This window comes from Bos grunniens, chromosome 20 (assembly GCF_055505025.1).
Source record: "Bos grunniens cultivar Pamir isolate PY7600 chromosome 20, Bosgru_T2T1.0, whole genome shotgun sequence".
Classification (NCBI taxonomy): domain Eukaryota; kingdom Metazoa; phylum Chordata; class Mammalia; order Artiodactyla; family Bovidae; genus Bos; species Bos grunniens.
This window is the reverse complement of record NC_141184.1, coordinates 45,597,996-45,616,282: the sequence shown is the minus strand read 5'-3', so window position 1 is coordinate 45,616,282 and position 18,287 is coordinate 45,597,996. Positions and strand designations below refer to the sequence as shown.

The following is an 18,287-nucleotide window of genomic DNA, read 5'->3' as shown; positions in this document are numbered from 1 at the left end:
AGGTGACACTCCTTGAAAATATTACTTCGAAGAAAATCCCCATCTGTTTAGCCAGTCATAATACAGACAGATTTTTACTATTATTATTTTTCCTGTAATTCAGAATAAAAGTGAAAAGGCCTGGGAGGGAATAAACACACCACTTTCCAGAAATGAGGAGACTGGAAAAAGCTTTGCCAGTTCTCTGGGACTGGCTTCAGAGTCCTTCCTCTGCAAGCAGGATCCTGGTCTCAGAGAGATGGCTGGGCAGGTGATGGTGTGCAATGTGCTTAGTCACTCAGTCGTGTCCAACTCTTTGCAATCCCATAGACTATAGCCTGCCAGGCTCCTCTGTCCATAGGATTTCCCAGGCAAGAATACTGGAGTGAGTTGCCATTCCCTTCTCCAGGGGATCTTCCTGACACAGGGATAGAACCCAGGTCTCTTGCATTGCATAATGGACAAGAATTTGAGCAAGCTCCAGGAGATGGTGAAGGACAGGAAAGCCTGGAAATGTTGTAGTCCATGAGGTCGCAAAGAGTTGGACATGACTGAGTGACTGAACAACAACTCCTGCATTGCAGGTGGCTTCTTTACCATCTGAGCCACCAGGGAAAGGTCAACTCTTATTTCAGCCTACAAGTGAGCCCTTCCTATCTAATTCACAAAACAGTGCCTTCAACAGCCCCCAGTTTCTCTATCCCTCCAAAGGAATGGCAGTTTCCAGTGTGTTTATGGAGTGGGCTGGAGACGAAAACTTCACGCCATGACTTAGGAGTGATTCTTTTATATTAATAGAAATAAACACTAACTTCATGGTTTAAGATACTGCTATGAATAGCAGATATGTTCAACTGTCTATGCTGCTGCTGCTGCTGCTAAGTCGCTTCAGTCATGTCCGACTCTGTGCGACCCCATAGACGGCAGCCCACCAGGCTCCCCCGTCCCTGGGATTCTCCAGGCAAGAACACTGGAGTGGGTTGCCATTTCCTTCTCCAATGTATGAAAGTGAAAAGTGAAAGTGAAGTCGCTCAGTCGTGCCCGACTCTTAGCTACCCCATGAACTGCAGCCCACCAGGCTCCTCCGTCCGTGGGATTTTCCAGGCAAGAGTACTGGAGTAGGGTGCCATTTCCTTCTCCAATGTATGAAAGTGAAAAGTGAAAGTGAAGTCGCTCAGTTGATAAGCCATCCTTAATAATCATCTTTGCTATAAAGAAATCGTCTTCATTTGAAAATAAGGACTTGTTTTTGCTTTTGCGGGCACATGGGTTTCTTTTCAGAACTGAAAATGTGCTCATTGTTCATGGATATTTTTGGAGTCTCAAGAATAAACATTTTCAATATAATCTAAAGCAGGTAAAATGTCTTGAGCATTTATTCTGGATCAAGAATTATAAAAAATGTCAAAATCTCAATTAAAAAAAAATCCTATTGGGTTGGTATTTAGTTTATCGGTGAGGAAATGGAAGTCATCACTGAAATGTCCTTTTGGAGACACTAAACCCAGGAGGTATAATTCCATTGCTTTTATCCTTAACTATCACCTAACACTGTCTTCCTGTTGTATGTTGTTCCTGCCTTTATGGAGTTTTTGTGACTTAATTTTGGTGATACATTTTAAATTAATCTTAATTTATCAAGATTATAAGCCTACTTGTAATGATCAATTGAATTTTGTAAGAAAACCTCACAGTATCAAATTGCATCATAAACATAACTACCACTACTGTAAAGACATCTTGTAATTAGGTACCTCCCTGGAGTAACAGTCTCAGGTGACTTGAGAATTGAGAAAGGTGATGCCCTTATTATTTTAGGATATTGGAATCATCTGGAAGAGATGATAGTTAAGTAGACATTTATTTACATTCAGTGCTATTATTGAAAGGTTTAGGTCAACGTTTTTCAAACGCAGACGAGATCAGCCCTTCTCCATTCTTCCAACAAAGGCTCTAAAACTAGAGCCAAACCCAGTCCTGGACAGGAATACACCCACCCATGCTCCTCCCAATCTCCACTCAGCAAAGATCTCTCTGACTGAAGCCAATCATGGCCAGTGGTACTGAAGAGATGAACATGGGGGTGTGGGGTTGCTAGTTGTCTGAATCTTTGGACACCTCTTATAGCATTTTGGTCACCTGATGTAAATAGCCAACTCATCGGAAAAAAACTCTGATGCTGGGAAAGATTGAGGGAAGAAGGAGAAAAGGGTTGCTAGACAGGCAGTTAAATTTGAATTTCAGGTAAGCCATGAATAGTCATTTAGAATAAGTCTGTCTTGTTCGCTATTCCTCCCAGCCCCTAAATCTGACAATGTTAGGAAGAAAAGTACTTGCTATATGTTTTATATTTTAACATTGGCTCACCAGGTAGCTCAGTGGTAAAGAATCCTCCTGCCAATGCAGGAGATGCAGGTTCAATCCCTGGGTCAGGAAGATCCCCTGGAGGAGGAAATGGCAACCCATTCCATTATTCTTGCCTGAAAAATCCCATGGACAGGGGAACCTCGTAGGCTACAGTCCATGGGGTTAAAAAGAATTGGACTTGACTTATCCACTGAGCATGCATGCATGCATACCTCTAAATTGAGGTTTAACCACAGGAGAGTAAAAACCCTGGTGAGTTTTGTTCTTTAGAGTTTTTGTAACCTCCTCTGCTTTGCATTTGGCGCATACTCAATTGCTCAGTCATGGCCAATTCTTTGTGACCCCATGGACTGTAGCCCTCTAGGCTCCTCTATCGATGATATGTCCCAGGCAAGAATACTACAGTGGGTTACCATATCCTCTTCCAGGGGATCTTCCTGACCTAGGGATTTAACCGGCATCTCCTGCATTGGCAGGCAGATTCTCTACCACTGCCCAACGTGGTGAGCCCCTAGCATTTGGTGTCCAAGAGGAAATCTGGTTATGTTTGCTAGTTCCTCCTTTTTCATGCTTGAAGTTTGACAGCTGGATCGGAAAACAGTGTTGAAATAAGGACAAGTGTGTGTTTGGAGTAAGGAGGTACAGCATCATCTTCCTCTCTCCTGACTTCCATTTCCTTCCACGGCCAAACGTCAGCTGGAGAGAAGCAGCGATAAGAGACTTGAGAGGCCCAGGGTGACCTCAAGAAGACTGTGACTGTAGAAGCCAGGTGCTCCCTGAGTCTCCTGAACTCCCTATTGTTCTTCAGGACCAATGCTGAATCTCCTTCTCAGAATTTCCCAGTCTAAAAATTTAGTGATCCCTGGACTACTTCAACAAGCCACCATTTAAAATCTAACAATAGAACTGGTTCTTAAGTTCTTACTGGTGAATGAGACATCCATCCCAAAATCAGGAGCCCAAGAGCAAACTGAAGTCAAGATTTAATGGAAGTAGTTACATAAAAGAAAAAAAATGTGCCAAGTATTCAACTAGTTTTAAAAAAAGAATTTTAAATTTATTTTTAATAGGAGGATAATTGCTTTATAGTGTTGTGTTGGTTTCTGCCATACAACAACATACATCAGCCGTAAGTATACTTATATCTCCTCACCCTTGAACCTCCCTCCTACCACCGCCATTCCCACCCCTACCCCTCTAGGTTGTCACAGAGCACCAAACTGAGCTTCCTCTGCTATTTAGCAACTTCCCACTAGCTATCTATTTCACATATGGTAATGCATGTTTCAAAGCTACTCTCTCAATTTGTCTCACCCTCTCCTTCCCCGCTGTGTCTATAACTCTGCTATGACTGTGTCTCTATTCCTGCCCTGCAAATAGGTTCATCAGCACCATTTTTCTAGATTTCATATATATGTGTTAATATACAATATTTATTTTTCTTTTTCTGACTTACTTTACTTTGTATAACAGGCTCTAGGTTCATCTACCTCACTAGAACCGACTCAAATTCACTCCTTTTTATGGCTGTGTTTACATTGGAAAAGACTCTGATGCTGGGAGGGATTGGGGGCAGGAGGAGAAGGGGACGACAGAGGATGAGGTGGCTGGATGGCATCACTGACTCGATGGACGTGAGTCTGAGTGAAATCCCGGAGTTGGTGATGGACAGGGAGGCCTGGCGTGCTGTGATTCATGGGGTCGCAAAGAGTCGGACACGACTGAGCGACTAAACTGAACTGAACTGAATAGTCCATTATATATATGTACCATAACTATGGTTCAGATCAGATCAGATCAGTCGCTCAGTCGTGTCCGACTCTTTGCGACCCCATGAATCCCAGCACGCCAGGCCTCCCTGTCCATCACCAACTCCTGGAGTTCACTCAGACTCACGTCCATCGAGTCAGTGATGCCATCCAGCCATCTCATCCTCTGTCGTCCCCTTCTCCTCCTGCCCCCAATCCCTCCCAGCATCAGAGTCTTTTCCAATGAGTCAACTCTTCGCATGAGGTGGCCAAAGGACTGGAGTTTCAGCTTTAGCATCATTCCTTCCAAAGAAATCCCAGGGCTGATCTCCTTCAGAATGGACTATGGTTAGGTAATTTATTTTTCCCTAAGAAGATATGAAGCCTGAAAGGGATGCAGGCTTCCTAAAGGTTTCCCTAACTAATTAGCATCTCTGCTGTGATGAAGAATGTAAGAGTCAAAACATACTGGATTGGATGAACCAGTGTTGGGACAACAGGCCCTACAGTCAGGCTGACATAGGTTCCAGGCTCAGCACCACTCCAGCTCCTTCCAGCAGGTGGCTGAGTTGGGGTTTAAACAATGACAGTCTGGCTGCAGGCCCGCGCCCCTAACACGGTATAGAGGCTGTCTTGCTTGGGACTTAGTAAATGTTAATTCTCATATTCCTACTGTTCTAGAATGTTTAGTGGCTATTTTCTTTTGTTTTTACTCTCCAGCATCCATACTCTTTTCCTCGTTGGGGAAGGTGGGGAATTTCAGGATCCAGAGGAGACGAGGATAGGAGTATGGACTAGTACTTCATCCTGCCTCCTCATCCACAGAAGGTGAACCTATGAGCTCTGGATGGCTAATCTGATGTTCCTGCACATAAAGAGTATTCTCAGAAGCTCTGTTTGAGTTGTTTTCTAAAAATTGGAGTATAATTAATTTACAATGTTATATTAGTTTCTGCTGTACAGCAACATGAATCAGCCATATGTATATCTGATTGAGTTTTACATTCAGTGGATTGGTGGTGGCTGTCTGGGGGTGGCAATTCCATCAACTGCTTTGCCCTACACAGGTATTTCTGTATTTGACTATAGTGATTTGACTATGTCTTCCTCTTTTTCTTCCTATCTGAGACCTCATCTTTTAAAATATTTCTTTGTTGCTTATATTACCAGAGTTGCTTTCTGTTGTTTGCAAATGACATAGAAATAGCAAGAGAATTGCAGTTTGTTTATGACTTACATTCAGCTGAAACAGCCAGCCAAAGAAAGCTGAGCAGTGGAATAATGATATTCAAATAATCATTAACATGTACCACAGGAATTAAGGTGACTAAATGGAAGGAAAGACAACACCTACCGTTCAACCTAAGAATTAACATTAATTTTACTTGATTGGCTAGGCTTCCCTGATAGCTCAGTTGGTAAAGAATCCACCTGCAATGCAGGAGACCTGGGTTCAATCCCTGGGTTGGGAAGATCGCCTGGAGAAGAGAAAGGCTACCCACTCCAGTATTCTGGCCTGGAGAATTCCATGGACTATATAGTCGATGGGGTTACAAAGAGTCAGACACAACTGAGTGACTTTCATTTCACTTACTTGATTGGAAGTTTAATGGTGGGTCATGGCTGATATAAATCCAGTCTCAGCACTGCGGGGCTGCACGAGTTTTTGTGGCTCAGTACACAAAGTGAGGACCCCCTTGTTGGGTGGTTATGGTTCTGTGCGTGCACACAGTGGTGTCCTTGAAGGGGTTGCTCTTCCTGGCACACGCTGAAAAGCGCTTTTCTATGTTCCTCTTATTGTATCAGTTACAAAAGTACAGTTCTCATCTCCATCCTCTGTGCAGTGATGTGAGACATGCATTATGTATCCTAATATAAAATAAATAAAAATATTATAAAGACTGAGAATGATCTGGCTAGCCTGTCTCTTGCTGAGGGTAACTGAACAGAGTGGGTCTACTTTTTCTGGTGATAGCACCATCTTTGACAGATGGTAGAGATTTATGGTACGAAGAAGCTTCAGGCATTTCTTTTGCCTCATATTCCCATGGCTGATCTAGTGCGCTAGTGGTATATATGGCCAGAAGATGCAATAAGGAGGAGGAATAGAATTCAGTTAAATAGAGTTCTTATTAATTTCCAGGCATTTTGCTTAAATCATGTTATTTATTCTTTGCAACTCTATGAGGAACATTTTAGCATTTTTTCCACTTTAACAGATTAAAGCTCATAAATCTGAATTTGAGGATTATAAAGGTAACATGATTTGCCCAAGGTCGCAGAGTCCATCTATGGTAGAGCTAAGATTTTCTAGCTAAGAGCTAATGTTCACTGCTGCCTGTTGACTGAATGAAAGACATTCAGAAGATGACCCAGACTCACATACCATTTTTTCAGGTGATAAACAGTTGTGCTATCTTCCTGTTGCCAATGATTTTAGTTTTCACTCTCTGTATAATACATGATTTTGCTGTCTTGTTCTGTCGTACATAATTCTTGAATCCCAAGATTTATAAGCTCCATCCTCTAAGGAGCTTTTTTTTTTTTTTTAACCCCCTTCACTATATCAAGCAATATGTGTACATTAATTAATATTCACAAATTATTCGCCATCAGTCCTAATGGTGAATTTATTATAGCAAGTCAAAATATTATACCTAAAGGAATAGTCAAACCCCACAATGAGGCATTAAAGAAATATACTCCCCTCATCAACTTTTTAAAGTTGTCTTTTCAGTAGTGGTGATCTACAATTTCACAATTTCTTCTAAGTTCCATCTCTTTTTCTAGCCAGATGCTGACTGGTACTGTGGCCATAGAACATGTTAAGGCCAGCTGGCCTAGTATAGGGCTAAGACGACCTGGTTGCAGGTAAGAAAGACCTGGGGAGCTTTTTTTTGAAACATACAGATGCTTGGATTCCTTTCCTCAAATATTCTAACTTAATTACCTGGGGGTGGGGCCCAGTCATCATGTGATTTGAAAACTCCCTAGTTGATTTTATTGTGCTGCTTGGTTTGAAAACTACTTGCCAAACTGAAAAAGCATTCCAGTAAAAATAAAGACCTGCCTGTGTTTTCTCATTACCTAGTTCTTTGGGACAGCAAGCAAAATAGATAGGGGAGGAAAAATAACAAGGAGGGAAGTGGCAGGCCTGTGCAACTTGGCATGTCATTGGAATGTAGTGAACTATTCAAAAATATTTGTAAAGTTCAACATTTTTGTGTACCTATCCACCGAGTGTTTTAAACAATTGTTTCTCTCCTAATGCTCGAGTTTTAAGGCCCCCAACAACTTTGAAAATATGGGAGTATTTGGCAAAGCATTCTAAAAAATGACCCTCTGCTCTGGAATTTGCTCCTTCTAGCAGGCTGCTCTCTTCAGCAGTCGGCCAAACCCCAAATTTGGCAGCTTGTGGAATATGGTGCAAAATAGATTCTTTTTAAACCTGAGAGTCACTGAAGATTTATTTTGCTGGAAAGATACGACTTTTAAAAATAACAATTACTGCTACTGCACCAAGTCAAGTCAGGGATCTACAAAGGGGGCTAGGAAATCAAGTGCCACACATCTTTGTTCAATCTACTGATGAAGATATGGAGGTTCAAAAGGATGAAATGATTTCAAGTCACACAACCAACTGGTTGGGCCTGGGTACATTCCGATCTGATTCACAGGCCAGTTCTCACGTCTGCCCCACCACAGCCAGAGTCCTCTGAGAACAGCATAGATGCCTTCTTCTGTGATTCACAGTTATTCAGAAAGGCACTGTTTTTGCAAATGCTGATATACAACTATAGCAAATAGTGTGTAAATTATGTTGCCATTTTTGGTGAGCAAAATCCTTTTTATACTCTCAAGTATAAAATCTGGTTGTCTGACTTTCTTGATTCTGACAATTAAAGTTTCTAATTCACTTAGAAGGATATATGTGAACCCATGCATCAAATGCAAATCCAAGAGCTTTAACATCTACAACAAATTATTATAAAAAGGCCAGATCTTTCTCCACATTTCCTGTGAACTCATACCATTCCCCACTATATTTTACTGTGACCCAGAGAGAGTCTGAGATAAGGGTGAAAATGATTCCCAGAAAGGCAGGAAAAATTCTAACACTTTTTAAGTTCTAGGCAAGGAGTTAGGCCCAGAGTAAGACATTTCCTATAGTGATAACAGACTCATTTCTTAAAGATACATGACTCAGTTTAATGAGGCAGAGAATGAATTGTGTCTCAGCTCTTCCCACTTCCCCACATTCCACACTCTGTTCCATTTCCTCTCACCCAGGCTGAGAATATCGCTGAGACACAAAGGGTCAGAGGACTATTCCTGGAGTTCATTCCTCCTCATAAAATATATTTTGTTCCTTTCTCCTTTCTGTACAAAATTTTCTTCCATCACAACCCGATCCACGATGACCATTTAGTAAAATGTACTCCTTCAGAGAGAAGTTATTATTTATGAAGGTTATTTTCCTGAATTTTTTATCAAGGATAAAATGGTGAATACAGAGATAGGAAAGACCCCAGGTCTTCCTGCTGTCCAGCCTCAGGGCTTTCTTCAGGCCCAAGTCAGCTCTCTATTGCTTCCCACTTGACCGCAGGCCCAGAAGCCTGTTTCCCTTTCCCTGAGGTGGTCACCACCACCCACTCTACCATGGACATCCTCTTTTCCAGGAATGGCTGTGGAGTAGGACATCATGTCCTGCTCCCTCCGCTCACTGTCCACTTCCTTGCTGTCCTGCAAAAGGCAGCGAGCTCTCTTTTTTGGTTTAACTATTAAGTGATGAGAGAGAAAGAGGAGATAACAAAAATATGGACAATACAAACGTTCTGGAATCTTTCTGTTCTTTTCAGTCATGGTCCTGTATGTTTCTGATTCAACTGATGCCTTTTTTGCTTCAAGAGCAGGAGGCAACATAACCTTTTTGCTCCATGATGTCTCTTGTCAGGTTTGTTGACTCTTTACTGTAAATATTTAACATCTAGAGAGCTTAGAGATTACAGAGGACCACTATTTAGAAGAAAAACATTTTACCAAGTAAATCTGAGAGGAATGCGTTCAGTTCTCTTTGCCTCATTTCTCTAGAGACTAATGCAAGATCACTGTGAGCTTCTGGAATCTAGCAATTTAAGCTCCGAGAGCACCTCCTCAGTGAAGACAGGCTGAATTAACAGCACTGAGTTCCCAGATTCCCACACAGTTCTGATTCCTGTACCTACTGCAGTGCTAGGAAAAAAACAAAAACAAAAAAAACTCCTCTAAATTATGCTCATAGGATCAATGAGTTGAAACACAAGACTAAAATGTTTTATATCCACAGAGCAATTTTTCTCATTGGTTTCAAACAAAAGGTTCTAGTTTCTTTCAGTCTGTCCCAATCCTGGACTGGGTTGTCCCCAGAAAGGAAGGAACTATGATCCTCTCTATTCACCTCATGACCTTAGGGGCTGGCACACAGTAGGTGTTAAAACTTAGCAAGTGGCTGTCAGAAGAATGAACTGACAACCAATCGGAAGAACCCATTCTTCTGCATGAACTGGTTCTCAGAAGAATCAAGGCAGGAGGCTGAGTCTTTCTCTAGCAGAAGATGAACATTCAAAGAACTGACTAACTGACTTCAAAGCTGGGTTTGAGTCTCAGTGATGCTGCTGAGAAACTGTCTTGCCTCAAGATGAAGAATTCTGATAAAGGAGGGTTTAAGGCATTTTAGAACCCCATATTGTTCTTTGTTCACTTAGCCCAACTTCCTCCCAATATACACTGATGACAAGAAAATGAATAAGAGATTGGAACAGGATGGATCAAATAGGAATGTAGACTCTATGAAAAACTCCTGTCTGTGGGAATTTGAGCAAGTTACTAACCCTCTTTAGGCCTCAGCTGTCTCAGTTTACATCCCTATCATGAAATGAGGTAGATCAGATGATATAAAAGTTTCCATACAGCATTGATTAACCTTTTATGATTCAAAACGATTCAGAGTCATGTACCGCAATGTATTTTCAATCTTCCTCTTCTGTATTTCATCCCCACCAACACCCCCCCGCCAAAAAAAAACCAAAGTGCTTCTACAGTTGTCAACAATACACTTGGAGAAGAAGAAAAAAAATCTTAATTATGGTCATGGGATCAATCAGTTGAAGCACCAGATTAAAATGTTTTATATCCACAGAGCAATTTTTCACACTGGTTTCAAACAAAAAGTTCTACTTGATGTTTACACTAGGACTTGGTGAAAAATTCCAGACATAAAACTTCTGGAACTTAGACTTGAACTCAGAGAACTTCCTACCTCTGAATAAGTTTTACAACTAAAACCTATTGGAATTTTTTTCCTTAACAAGTATTCATCTTTCAACAATTATTTAAGTTTTCTCATTAAGACTATTATGGTAAAACTCTGGCTATCTGGAAATGTGATCTAAGTATGGCAGATGGATGAAGATTTTTTGGACTATCTTGGACTATCTTTTTGTTTGTTTGTTTGTTTATTTTTTTATTTTTAATTTAATTTTATTTTTAAACTTTATATAATTGTATTAGTTTTGCCAAATATCAAAATGAATCCGCCACAGGTATACATGTGTTCCCCATCCTAGACCCTCCTCCCTCCTCCCTCCCCGTACCATCCCTCTGGGTCGTCTATCTTTTAATGATTTTGGAGGACAACAATTTTGAAAGACATTATATTTCCTTGACTTCTGAATGTAACGCACTGAATAGAATTTAATCCTTTCCTCAATATGTACAATAGTTATTATAACACAGTAATGTCCTCAGGCCCCTGTGAAAACCTCTAAGCCCTGGATTTTTTCTTTTGATGGCAATCCGGAATCCACCTGAACTGTCATTTCTCACCGCAGTCACCTCCCTGTCAGTTTGGCCACTTGTGGTCATTTCTCCTTGATATCTAATTTGCTGATTAAAGGCATGGACACATTTCTTAATTCATCTTTACATAAGCAAGAGTAGCATAATTTCGGCTACATAAGGTGCTACTATGTTAGAATAATGCGTACATATTAACATAGTATGCTTAACACTTTTTAAAAAACAAGCTTGCTACAACTAAATGTGAAATAATACACAGATGCTGAGTTTGTGAGGCTTGGTTTAACATGTAAACTCACAACAGTTTCTGTATACTTTCTAATCCTCAACTATATTCCAGATTAGAATGCCATATGATTGAGTTCTGACTTTTCACGAGATGAAAAATAAGTGGTAAATAAAAAACATACAAAATGATTGTACAAACTCTGACCAATTATAAAATTTAGTGCTATTATTTTTTTCTTTCTTTGTATTTCTAGGTACATTTGACCTACTTCAAACAGAAAACTGAGGAATGGACTACCATTCTTATATTTTTTTAGGGAGTTGCTTTACTGGGCACCTTACCACAGCTGCTGGCTATGTGATTTTGGACAAATTATTTAACCTCTTTTAACTTCAGGGCAACAGAGGATGAGATGGTTGGATGGCATCACCGACTCAAGGGAAATAAATTTGAGTAAACTCTGGGAGATAATGAAGAAGAGGGAGGCCTGGCGTGCTGCAGTCCATGGGGTTGCAGAGTCGGACACAACTTAGTGACTGAACAACAACAACTTCTGTTTTCTTATCTGAAAATAGTAATGACAAAGCCTTTCTCCCAGTTATCTTCAAAGATCTAAATAATTCCTTTTAAAGCACTCCCCATAGGTCTGGGCTTTAATAAACACATGGTGACTTTTAACAGGTTGTCCATTCTTGGAGTTGCATCAGTGGCACCAACCCCGTGCATGGTCAGGCAATGTGGCCGCAAAGACATTGTTCTCCTGTATTTGCTGTCTGGTAGACACTGCCTTGCCTCAGTACTGGGGGTTTTCAAACCAAATGTGGCAGCCCAAATTGAAATGAGCTCTTAGTCCTCTATAGCTCCTACGTTATAGGAAAAATAGGCATTCTAAAAAATGTGGGAAATGTTAAGGGGTGAAGGAAAGGAAACTTGAAAGAAGACGGGGAATCCAAATCCCTACAATTTATCATAAATGTTATGATCTTAAGCAACTGGCATCTAGAAAATTCCTACATTGACGTCAATTGTGATAGAATTAAAATAGCCCTGTCAGAAGTAAAAGTGTTAGTGTCAAATTTGTATGCAACTGAAGAGTTGCAAACAAAAGTGGATTTTCCTTGAGGAAACACATTCTCTTCTCCTAAATTTAAATGAATTCACCATATTCCAGTTTCATTGTCAGTGTTATTTACTACAACAGAATATACGAACATGTTTCTTAGGATAGAGAAATTAAATACTGCAAAATAAATGGGCTATCTTTCAATTAGTATACTTGGGAAATCTACAAAGAACACATATTCCCTAAAAAGGAAGAATTCTTGCCATATAAAGAAATACGATGAATGAGATTTTATCTTTTCCACTTCAGCTTAACAAATATCTTTTGCCAATACTTTTTCATAGTCTTTCTAATTTAACTATCTCCTTCCTGAACTTAGCCAATTTTTTTTATTTCTAGTTAAGTTTACCTGCTACTTGATAATGTTAAGTAACTCAAGTTGTTCTAGACCATTACTAGAGATTTTGTTCTCCAATGTCTTAATGAGATGCATTGCTGGCTTTGAATTTTTTCCAAGTAAGGCATCCTTGATACACAAAAATATTATATTTGCATCTCAACTCCATCAGAAATCATTTTGACTTTTCCATAACACTGTTATACTGAACTTCTACATTGAGTATTCATCAGTAAAACACATAACACATTAAGAAAATCTTGAATAGCACTTTTCTAAACAACTAAATCTCTTAAATTATATAAACTGAATTACAGCACAAAGTTTAAATATGCTGACATTAATTTAAAGAAAACTAGGGCTTTAAAAACTTTATCTGAAATTTATTTTTTTTAATTGCTTTTTACATCCCATTTTAAATTCTTTTCACTAATTTGGAGCTCATTTACTGAAAAATGTGTATCAACAAAATTATGGGCGGATCAAAATCAACTTTTAAAACAGATATAAAAAAAAACTTTGCAAAATTTATGCCACAATTCTGACACTTGTGGTTCTTCAGGGAATAAAAGAGGAAGTGGTGAGGGAAATCAAAGATACGCAAACGCCAGAGGATGGTGAAGGACAGGGAAGCCTGATGTGCTGCAGTCCAAAGGGTTGCAAAGAGTCAGACACCACTTTGTGACTAAACAACTAGGGCCCTATAGCAGCAACCTTTCGGCCTGAAGGAAACAGAGCTTTCTCATAATTCCTGTACTCTGGGAATCCAGAAAAAAAAAAAAAAATCCCTTAATAAATTCAATCATCACCTTCTAACATTTATTTTTTAAAAACAAACTTCATACACTAATTTGATGAGCTAGATGGGTGGGGCTGCCCTGGTAGCTCAGTTGGTGAAGAATCTGCCTGCAGTGCAGGAGACCCAGGTTCGATCCCTGGGTTAGGAAGATCCCCTGGAGAAGGACATGGCAAACCACTCCAGTATATTTGCCTGGAAAATCCCATGGACAGAGGAGCCTGGTAGGCTGCAGTCCATGGGGTCACAAAGAGTTTGGCACGACTAAGTGACTAACACACACACAGATGGGTGGGGTGGGGGGTGGGGGGTGGGGGGTGGGGGGTGGGGTGGGGGGTGGGGTGGGGTGGGGTGGGGTGGGAGGGAGGTCTAAGAAGGAGGGAATATATGTATACACATAGTTGATTCAGTTTGTTGTACAGCAGAAACTAACACAACATTGTTAAGCAATTATACTCCAATAAGAAATACATATATAAAATTAATTTGGCTTTTGCTCTCCAACTTAGAAATTTTTCTTAAAAACTTAGAAAAATTCAGCTTTCTATGAAATCAACACTTTAGCTATTCTACATGTATATCTCTAGTACACTAGAGAGATGTGTAAAAGAAAAAATAATGACCTGGCATATTAATTGTTGAAATCTATAAATACCTGTGCTTTATTATAATACAGATAACAGAGTCAGGTAGCATTTAAAGAAATTAAATATTGCTCTTTCCCTATGCTTGGATGCTTGGTCCTTTTTTATTTCTAGTTTCACTAAAACTTCCTAGGTTAGTTTTCTTTTTTTGGTCCATGATTTCAGGTCTGCTTATACGCTGACATCTTTTGTATTATTATCCATAGTCAAATACTCTGTCCTGAACTTCAGAGTTGTATGCACAATCGCCTAAGAAACCTTCTTCTGGAGATTGACTCACTCAGTCATTCAACTTTTTTTTTTTTTTTTGAGCATCTACTTTATGTCAGGGTTTGTTCTCAGTATTGGGGATATAGCAATGAACCTAACAGACAATAATCTCTGTCCTCCTAGAACTTATATCCTAGATAGATGATAAGCAAAGCAACTAAGTGAATTTAAGCATTACAGAGAAAACTTAAGGCAAGGAATGATAAGGGAAACTTTGAGAAGGTAGTTTTTCAAAAAAGGCTGCTTTTTCTTTTTTGTCACTAAGGTGACATTTGCACAAAAACCTGAAGGGAGTGCGTAAGCAAGCATATAGCGATGTGGTAGAAAAGCATTCCAAGAGTCCCATAGGCACTTCAAACCAGATTCCAAACTGAACTTACTGCTTCTCTTCCTAGTTTTCCTGTGTTTGAATTATGCCATCATTTCTCCCACCATTCAAGAAAGAAAAAAAAAAAACAAACGCCTGAGATTTACCCCTAGACTCGACTCCTTCCATAACTGAACAATCTTCACGTCCCATTGATCCGCTTAGTATTTCCTCGTGACTTCTAGTCATTGTACTGCCTTGTTTAGCCATCATTTTCCTGTTAAATTTTTCTAGTAAGTGTTCTCTTAACCTGTCCCCTTGCCTGCAATCTTGCCACCTCCAACCCCTTCTTGATGTTGTCAGTGATATTTGTGAAATGCAAAGTTTTGTCACGCCATCCTGTTTAAACTTTTCAGTGGTTTCTAACCATCAAACCTACCCTTTATCATGGTATGGGGAGAGGGGTGTCAAAGATGACTAGCACATTTGCCCTGCCTGCCTCCTCTTCCTGATCTTTCCAGGTTTATTATTTTAAGCAAATATGCTGGCTCTGTAAAGTTCCTCCTAGAAGCCACCTCTCACAACAGTGTGTCCTCTTAAACATTCTACAAGTTACTTGTATAACAGTGATTTGTTTCTTTCCTAAATCCAGCTCAGTACTTGATCCACACAGGCACTAAAAAAATGGATAAAATTAAATGTACTGCCTTTAAGAAGTGGTGTAATATAAGTATGGTTGCCCCATATCTCAGCTCTAGGCACAGGCAAAAGGATTTCTCTCTCCTCGAATCCTAAGAAACACCTAGAAACCTGTTTTCAACATGTAATTCAACATATTTTGATACTGAACACAAGTAGCCAGTATTATTTGCTTGGAAAACCATCCGATTTGAAAGTGAAATAATACTTTCCCAAAGAAGAGCTTTTACTCCAGGGGAATTATCATATACACCATTTCATCTGTGTACTTTTTTTTTAGCAACACAGAGAATTTCAGTTCAAGTATATAGGAATTGCAGAAATTATGAATCACTTTTCTTATAGAATATGTGAGGGTGAGAGATCTGGTTTAAAGGGATTAAAAAATGTCATCAATTAGTGACTGAAAATAAGCAGATGTAACAGAAAATTAGCCTCACAAAGCTATTCTAGTGGTACCTGGGAGAAAAATAATTCAACTTGAATATAAGGGAGTAACGAAAGTGAAATACAGACAGAAAATTAACAAAATATTTAACATAAACAGGAGACCAGGAATAGCAAAATATAATTTGATATGCATCATACCTGCAACAAAAGAAAACAAACTGCAAACTTCTCATTTATTGAGCCTAGCAAGGGTAGCAATCTGTTTACAACAAGCACCTGGGGATGAACGGAAGCTTATAGTACAACGCTGCATTAATTTGAGGTGTGTTATTGACAGTGTTTTCATTTGTTACCACAGTCATTCCTTATTAATGAATAGCAACTGGAATTAAACTGCTATATATGCTTTCCAAAAACCTATGGTTCATTTTGTTTTTTAGAGAACAGTAAAAAATAATTATTTGAACCAATTTATTTTATTATGTTCTTATCACTATTTTGATATTTACACCTATGTATCTAGGAAAATATATACTTGATAATGGTACTGGTAAAACATTTAACTTTAAAAAATACAAATTCTTAAAGATACTTTAATTAGACATAGAAACAGGCTTTCATTTAGTTTTATAATTTAATTGAATATTGGTAGTTAGTTTTCCTTTAAGATCTTAAAACTCAAATCTTTTTCTCTATGGCTGGCAACCCTAGGCAGAGATTAACTGGCACAAGGACAATAAGCTACTGCCTAAATGTTTTATCAGTTTTTATTACACATGGCAATCAACTGGAGATGCTAATATACAGGCTGCAATTCAACAGGTCTAGGGTAGACTCCTGGATTCTAGTTTCTAACAAGCTCTCAGAAGATGCTGCTGGTTCATGGAAACCACACTTTTGAACAGCAAAGCCTGAATCCAGGGTCTCAGCCTTGTTATCTATTGGAAATCACCTGGGAGCTTTAATAATGATTAAAAAAATAGTCTATCATTTCTAAGACTGCAAAGTTATTTAGTCTGGGGTCCAGTCTGGGTGTTGAGTTTTTACAGTTTCCAAGCTAAGATGAGTTCCCAAGCCCACCTGGGCTTCCCTGGTGGCTCACATTGTAAAGAGTCTGCCTGCAAAGATCCCTGGTCAGGAAGATCCTCTGGAAAAGGAAATGGCAACCCACTTTAGTATTCTTGCCTGGAGAATCCCACAGATGGAGGAGCCTGGCAGACTACACCCATGGGGTCACAAAAAGTAGGAAACAACTGAATGACTTCACTCACTTACTTAAGCTAAGATGAAGCTAAATTTGAGAATTTAACATTCTAAAACGTATTGGTTAGATTTACTATTAGGTTTTCTTTCCCCTGGTTTCTATAGCCATGGTTAACAGCTAGGACTAACCTGTACTAGATAGATAATGAGCTGCTGCTGCTAAGTCGCTTCAGTCATGTCCAACTCTGTGCGACCCCAAAGACGGCAGCCCACCAGGTTCCCCATCCCTGGGATTCTCCAGGCAAGAACACTGGAGTGGGTTGCCATTTCCTTCTCCAATGCATGAAAGTGAAAAGTGAAAGTGAAGTCGCTCAGTCATGTCCGACTCTTAGCAACCCCATGGACTGCAGCCTACCAGGCTCCTCCGCCCATGGGATTTTCCAGGCAAGAGTACTGGAGTGGGGTGCCACTGAGCAAGAGGCCCCAGATCTCCAATTTCTGACTGAAAAAACAATGCATTATCAATAAAGTTCTAATATTAAGAATCTTAGTGACTTCAATATTTACACTCCTACCAAATTATTAATAACATAAATATCCATAAAATTATATAATGAAATGACAATTTAAATCACTTTGATTAGGAAGTAGATATTTTAAAATGTGCTTTTAAAGTATATGGAGGTGTCTATCCCTAACTACAGGCTTCTCTCGTGGCTCAGTGGTAAAGAATCCACCTGCCAACGCAGGAGACCTGAGTTTGATCCCTGGGTTGAGAGGATCTCCTGGAAAAGGAAAACGCAACCCACTCTAGCATTTTTCCCTTGGAAATCCCATGGACAGAGGAGCCTGGTGGGCTACAGTCTATGGGGTCACAAGAGTTGGACACTACTTAGCAACTGAACAACAACCACAGCTAACTACAGGTAAAAAGGTCCAGATTAGTTAGGAAGTTTTTTATAAACAATATACGAACTTGGCGCACCAGCAGAAAGGCTCAGAAGGCAGAAAGGACAAGCAAATTTAACTTAAGTGTCCTTGTTTGAAGCAGGCACCACTGACCCCAGAGTTACAGACTGACTGACTTACCACTCTTTGTTCATAGGCCTTTCCTATTATTTTACTAAGTTGAGATGTGAAAAATGTTAAGATGTGATTATATTGCAAGGCCCCCTCAATTCTTAAATTGCACACAAAAAATAATGGAAAATATTTTAAACTCTCAGGTATTTGCATAAAGTCCCTAATTAAACAGCTGGAGTACAAATCAACTGCCATTTACTAATGATGTGATGGGCTTCCCTGGTGGCTCAGACAGTAAAGAATCCGCCTGCAGTGTGGGAGACCTGGGTTTGATC

At 39.6% G+C, this 18,287-nt stretch overlaps 1 protein-coding gene across 2 annotated transcripts in view; it reads right to left on the bottom strand.

The window, feature by feature from the left end:
• ITGA1 (integrin subunit alpha 1) overlaps window positions 1–18,287 on the bottom strand; it is a 182,044-nt gene that overhangs the window by 147,610 nt on the left and 16,147 nt on the right. The gene's annotated exons all lie outside the window — the stretch shown is intronic.